Source organism: Aethalodelphis obliquidens, unplaced genomic scaffold (genome assembly GCF_003676395.1).
Source record: "Aethalodelphis obliquidens isolate GAN/ISIS:26980383/991018 unplaced genomic scaffold, ASM367639v1 scaffold133, whole genome shotgun sequence".
NCBI lineage: Eukaryota > Metazoa > Chordata > Mammalia > Artiodactyla > Delphinidae > Aethalodelphis > Aethalodelphis obliquidens.
In genome coordinates this window covers 622431-628816 of record NW_020838077.1, presented here as the reverse complement: position 1 = coordinate 628816, position 6386 = coordinate 622431, and positions in this window count along the sequence as shown.

Genomic DNA, 6386 nt, shown 5'->3' with positions numbered 1-6386 from the left:
CTTCAAAACTGTGCCAGTTAAAACATATTTCTCATCATAAAGATCTAGTACATCTTTTGCTGAGTTTACTGCTAGGTATTTGATTATTTTAAATAATTTTAAAATTAAGTTTAATTTTTTAATGGTTTCTGAAAATATATAGATATAATAAAATTTGTATTGATTCTTTTATCTAGCAACTTTGCTAAATCCACATAATTATAGTAATTTATTGCTAGTTTCTTTCTAAATTATATGTTCATAAGGTATGCTAATGGTAGTTTCACTTGTTTCTAAGCTTTGTACATTTAATTTCCTTTTTTTGCCTTCAATTCACTGGCCAGGTTTGCCAATACAATACTGAATTGAATTGAAGTAGTAGCAGAGACATTCTTTCCTTGAATATTATTTCAAGGGGTAATGATTAAATATTTCACCATTAAGTATGATATTTGCTGTAGACTTGTGTTAGATACTCTTTATCAGGTTGAAAAGGTCTCTTGTATTCTTAGTTTGCTGTGAGTTTAAAATATGAGTTGTTGATCTGAAACAAATAGGCTGCCAGATATTTCTCCAGCAAAGATGAGTTTATTCAGGATGAGCAGAGAATTGCTTTTCAGGGTCTGCAACCGTGGTGAGCCACGTGTAAGTCCCCACAGGCAAGGAAAGAGACCACTTTTACAGAGAGGAAAAGGAAGTTGGGAGGGCTACAGTAAACAAAGAATCCATGGCTTTTCATTGGTTGAGTTCAATTGCCAAAAAAGAAGTTTTTCTTCTTCCTGTTGGGCTCTGCTATGGTCACAAACTGTGAGAGCTCCCCCTTCTGGTCGCCTAACTCTATTGAGGTTTCTGTTTATTAATTTTTTATAGATTATATAATTATATGTTATATCACTGGTATATTTAAACATAAATAGATATTACCTGTATAAATATATAAAGAGAAAGATGTTTACATGGTCAATCTTAGTAATACATTTACTGTGATGGTTAATTTTATGTGTCAATTTGATTGGACCATGCATTGCCCAGCAAGCAAGAAATCTCTCTCTTTCTGCCTGTCTTTGAATTGGTCTTCTGTCTTTGGATTCAGACTCAGAGTGGAACTTATACCATCAGCTCTCCTGGTTCTCTCAAGCCTTCAGACTCAGACTAGAACTATACAATTGACTATCCTGGGTCTCCAGCTTGTTGACTGCAGCTTCCTGACTTGGGGCTTCTCAGTCTATAACATGTGAGCCAGTTCCCTATAATAAATCTTTTTAGATAGAGAGCTAGATAGATAGAGAGCTAGATAGATAGATCTAGTATCTATTTATCTCTAGAAAAAAGAACCAATAGAGATAGCTCTACCTCCTTATCTATCTCTCTCCTATGGGTTCTGTTTTTCTGGAGAACCCTTACTAATTTCCTTGCATACGCTTGTCGTTGGGTGGATTGGTGTTTTCTAGTTTGTCCTTACCAAGAGGTAAGGACAAGCTGTTTACGCTGTTCAGACCATAGCTTAAGGTAGGCAGACTCTTACTGAATGGACCCTAGGACTTGGTGTCTGACACTTGTGGTAGAATAAAAATTAAATATTTTCTCTTTGTCCCCACTTCCTGGCACAGAGCTTCTTAAAGCTGTTGAAATCTGAGTGGGATGTGTGCTAATGAGAAGACTGGTGGCTGGGGGCTCCTGCATAACTTCAGGATGCAAGCTGCTAGTCAGGAAGACCAAGTCATAATTAGAGAATTGGAGCTTCCAGCCCTGCCCTCTCTCCAGGAAATGGAGAAGTCCTGGAGCTTGAATTCAATCACCAGTGGTCATTGATTTCATCAATCATGCCTTTGTAAAGAAACCTCCATAAAAAACTCTAAATGACAGGGTTTGAGAGCTTCCTGGTTGATAAACACTGGAAGCATTGGGAGGGTGACATACTTGGAGAGGACATGGAAATTCCATATCCACACATCCCCCCATACCTTGCCTTGCATTTCCTCCATTTGGCTGTCTCTGAGTTACATCCTTTATAATGTACCAGTAAATGTATGTAAAGTGATTTCCCGAATTCTGTGAGTCATTCTAGTAAATTATCAAAAGTGAAGAGAGGGTCGTGGGAACCCTCAATTTATAGTTAATCAATTAGTAGATGGGTGCCCCCATGCTGGGATTTACAACTGGTCCCTGAAGTGGGGGCAATCTTGTGAAACTGAGCCCTTAAACAGAGAAGAGTTGGGAGTTGGTGTCAGAATTGAATTGAACTGTTGAACACCAAGTTGGTGTCTGGAGAATCACATACCCCCTACATGCAAGAGGCCTTCAAATCAGAAATTCAACTCTACCTGGAGAGATATTAGCCCTTCATGAGAAAAAAATGTTATTAGTGTTCAGTTTCTTTTTCTGCACAATTGGCTTGGTAGTGTGTTACCGTCTTGTCAGTTCTTAAGTGCTCTATGAGAAAGATTAGACTACAGACAGAAAGAGAGAAGGCAATATGACCATGAAGGCAAAGATTACGGTGATGCAGCCACAAACCAAGGAGAGCCAGAAGCACAAGAAACTGGATGAGGTAAGAAACAGATTCTCCCCTAGAGCCGCCACTTGATTTGGTCCAGTGAAACTGACTTTGGACTTCTGATCTCTAGAGCTATGAGAGAATAAAGGTTTGTTCTTTTAAATCACCAGGTTTGTTTGTGGTAACTTGTTACAGCAGCCAAAGGAAACTAATATGGATTTCGGTACCTAAAAGCAGGTGCTACTGTAACAAATACCTAAAAATATTGATGTGGCTTTGGAATTGGATAATGGGTTGAGGCTGGAATAATCTTGAAGGACATGATAGGAAAAGCCTAGAATGCCTTGAACTAACTGTTGGTAGAAATACGATATTAAAGGATGCTTCTGGTAAGGGATCAGAAGGAAATAAGGAACACATTATGGAAAATATAAAAAGAGGTTTGTGACTCCTTCCTGGTATCACTCCAACCTCTAGCTTCAATTGTTATATCTCCCCTGTTTTCTATAGTAAAATCTCCATCTGCTTTCCTCTTATAAGAATACACGTGATTGTATTTAGGGCCCACCCAGATAATCCAGGATAATCCATTCATCTCAAAATCCTTTACTTAGTCACATAAGCAAAATCTTTGACATATAAGATAACATTTACAGGTTCCAGGGATTAAAATATGATATCTTTGGATGTTATCATTTAGACTACTACTACAGACTTTGGATTTTGGATCAGAACACACTTGAATGTGAGTCCCAGTTTGACACAGATCTGTAACTTAGGGGAATTATTTCTACTTTGTATTCATAACATTATTTATAAAATGGAGAAAATATTAACCTTATGGCTATTTTGGTAATGATTAAGAAAATCTATAGAAATATGCCTGATACAGAGTAAGAAGGGAGTCAATACGTGTTAGTTCTCCTCCTTCATACTTTGTTCTTTATCTCCCATCTCCCTTTATCACTACCTTATTTCTTCTCTATTTCCTCCCCCATTCTATCTCTGGGAGCAAATTCCTCCTAGCATCACTTGTTTCTACTGACTTATCCTCCTGAGGTCGTTGTCCAGAGAATACACAGAGTTGGCCCTGAGATCTGTTGAGAAGTGCAGGAACCTACCAGCTGGTGTTGAACCATTCGAAGTAAGGATCATCTAAACTGCTTCTGAGCTTCCACTGCAGGGAACACTGGTTCTAAGATCCCGCTTGACACATGGCGTGGCCAAAAATAAATAAATAAATAAATCAAGTGGGAGAAGTCAAACCTGACCCACTTCTGTCAGTTGCCCCTAACTTGATTTGCTTGGTCCAGTGACAGAGGCTTTCCAAGGTCAGAAGTGTCGATTACTCCACTTTCTGGGCCTCTGCCTTTCCATACATGAATTAAGGAAGCTGCAATACTTGAGCACTACAATTTTAGAGTTTGCTGAGTCAATACTCTCACTTCTCAGTCTTCTCAAGGTGAAAATTGGTCAAATTAGATAACCAAGAGATCTGAACATATTAAAAGATGAGGAAATATTAAAAAATTATTAAATGTGAAAGGACTTAAAGCAGTCATCCTTTAGTCCAAACTCCTACCCCCCAGGTTAATTGTTGGATTGTGGTTTGCAGTATTTGATGAGATGGCATAGTCTTTCCTTCTGAGGGAGGAGCAAGGCCTGAGTCACAGAAACTTTGGGACTATGCCTTATTGGGGGATGTCTGGTTCTGTGGCCAAATAAATTGCTTAGCTCTTGCAGGTGCTGTGGGTGTCTCAGATGCCTGTGGCTGTGCATGGACACAGTGGCACTTCCCTAGTACATTAAGGTGGAAATAATAGATACGGGCCCTACCTGGGAAAGTATACATTCTTCTTTACACATTATCCCTTTTGTCTCACCAAACCCTAGAATTATTTCTTGGAGCAGATGAGGATGGAAACTTTGGCAATAGTGGCAGAACCTACAGGAATATTTTACTTCAGGGCAAGTTGCCTTAAGGAAGACATTAAGGGCCACAGCCAGCCTGGATCTGAGGTGTCCTCAAGGATGAGGCAATAGTAGACACAAACATGGATAAAAATGTTACAAAAAAGGAAACTACACCATACATCATTCACCTTGTTACCAAGTCCAAGCTCATACTGCTTGTCACACAACAGGCCAATAAGTCGAGAAACAAGGTGTTGGGGCAAGGAATAGAGACTTTATTCAGAAAACCTGCAAACCAAGAAATGGCAGACTAATGTCCTAAAGAACCATCTTGTTTGGGTTTGAATACAAGCTTCTGTTATGCTACAAAGAGAGGGAAATGGGAGGAAGTGAGGTCAAGAGGTGACGAGTTGTTGCAGACTTCTTGGTGCCAGCCAGATCTTGGAGGGGACGTGGTCATCGTTTGTTCTTGAGTTGTTCACTGTAGGGTTGGCCATGATGCTCCTGTAAATCTTCAACAAGACAGATGTTATTTCCTGTTCTGCAACTCCTTATCTCTATGTGGATGAGTGGTCACCAAGCAAGGGAAAATTATCTTTCTAATGATTAGTATACCTACAAGCTAAGCAAAAGTAGTTTAGCTTTAAAGGTTAAGCATGGGAGGTGGAGCTTCTGGAAGGGGACTATTCTGTATACTTCAAGCTACAGGCCACATTCAATTTATGATTAACATGCCTATGTACAGAGTTAGCAAGGCTGGGCAGGAGGCAATTAGCTATAGAGCACAAAGGCTAGAACTTAAAGAAATAGATTCAATATGGAGTCAGGTTAGTTCTTCCCTGTTACAGACTCAAATTCCCACTATGTGTAGTTAATGGATTTAAGGAAGTCAAAGGCGATTTTAAAACAAACAAAAAAAGTTAGATTTGAAGTCAAGTGACTCTCTGGCAGTCCAGTGGTTAAGACTCTGCATTCCCAGTGCAGGGGGCACGGGTCGGGGAACTAAGATCTCACATGCTGCATGGTGCGGGGGGGGGGAAAATCTTACTCTCCTGAATTATTTCTACTCTGGTAGTGAGGGCAAAATGACAAATATCATTTACAGTATGGAATGGCATTACAAAATTGTGGCAGATCTGCAATTAAAGTCTATGTCTTTCCTTTGCAAAACAGAGAAGAAAATCCCTGGAGTCCAGAGAAGAAAATCCTGGAGTCCTGAGAGGAGGGTCCATGTACCTAGGGAGATAGATTAAATCCGAAAAATATTTTAGTTAGAGTCAAGCAGAGGCTTGAATCTCTAAGTTGAGGTTCAGGTAAATAAAGAAATAGTTTCATTCTGGAACTAAGATGAAGGCCTGTATGGACACAATAAAGAATTTTGTTTCCTTTACAATCAAAGAAACTGAGAATGAAAGAACTTTATGGTGAATGTGGGGTAGACATAAGGCAATGGAAGAAACTTGTCGGAAATCAGAGAGGACTCAGTTCTTATCTCTGAACTGAGACTTATTTACAGGGATTAGTTTCCTAGGGCTGCCATGACAAAGTGCCACAAACTAAGTGGCTTAGAACTATGGAACTGTATTGTTTCACAGTTTGGGGGGCTAAAGTCTGAACTCAAAGTGTCACCATGGCCATGCTCCCTCTGAAACCTGTAGGGAAGGATCCTTCCTTGCCTCTTCCAGCTTCTGGTAAGCCCAAACATCCCCTGGCTTGTGGCAGCACAACTCCAATCTCTTTATGTCCTTTACAAGGCCATCTTTTTATGAGGATATCAGTCATATTGGATTAGGTGTCCATCTTACTCCAGTTATGACGTCATCTTAACTAATTACATTGGCAAAGATCCTACTTTCAAATAAAGTCACATTCTGAGGTCCTGCAGGTTAGGATTTCAATATACCTTTTGGGGGGGAATATAACTCAGCCCATAACATCCTGTGACCTTGTACAAACTATTTCTCTTCTTAGGAGTCCTGTCTATGTCATCTAAACT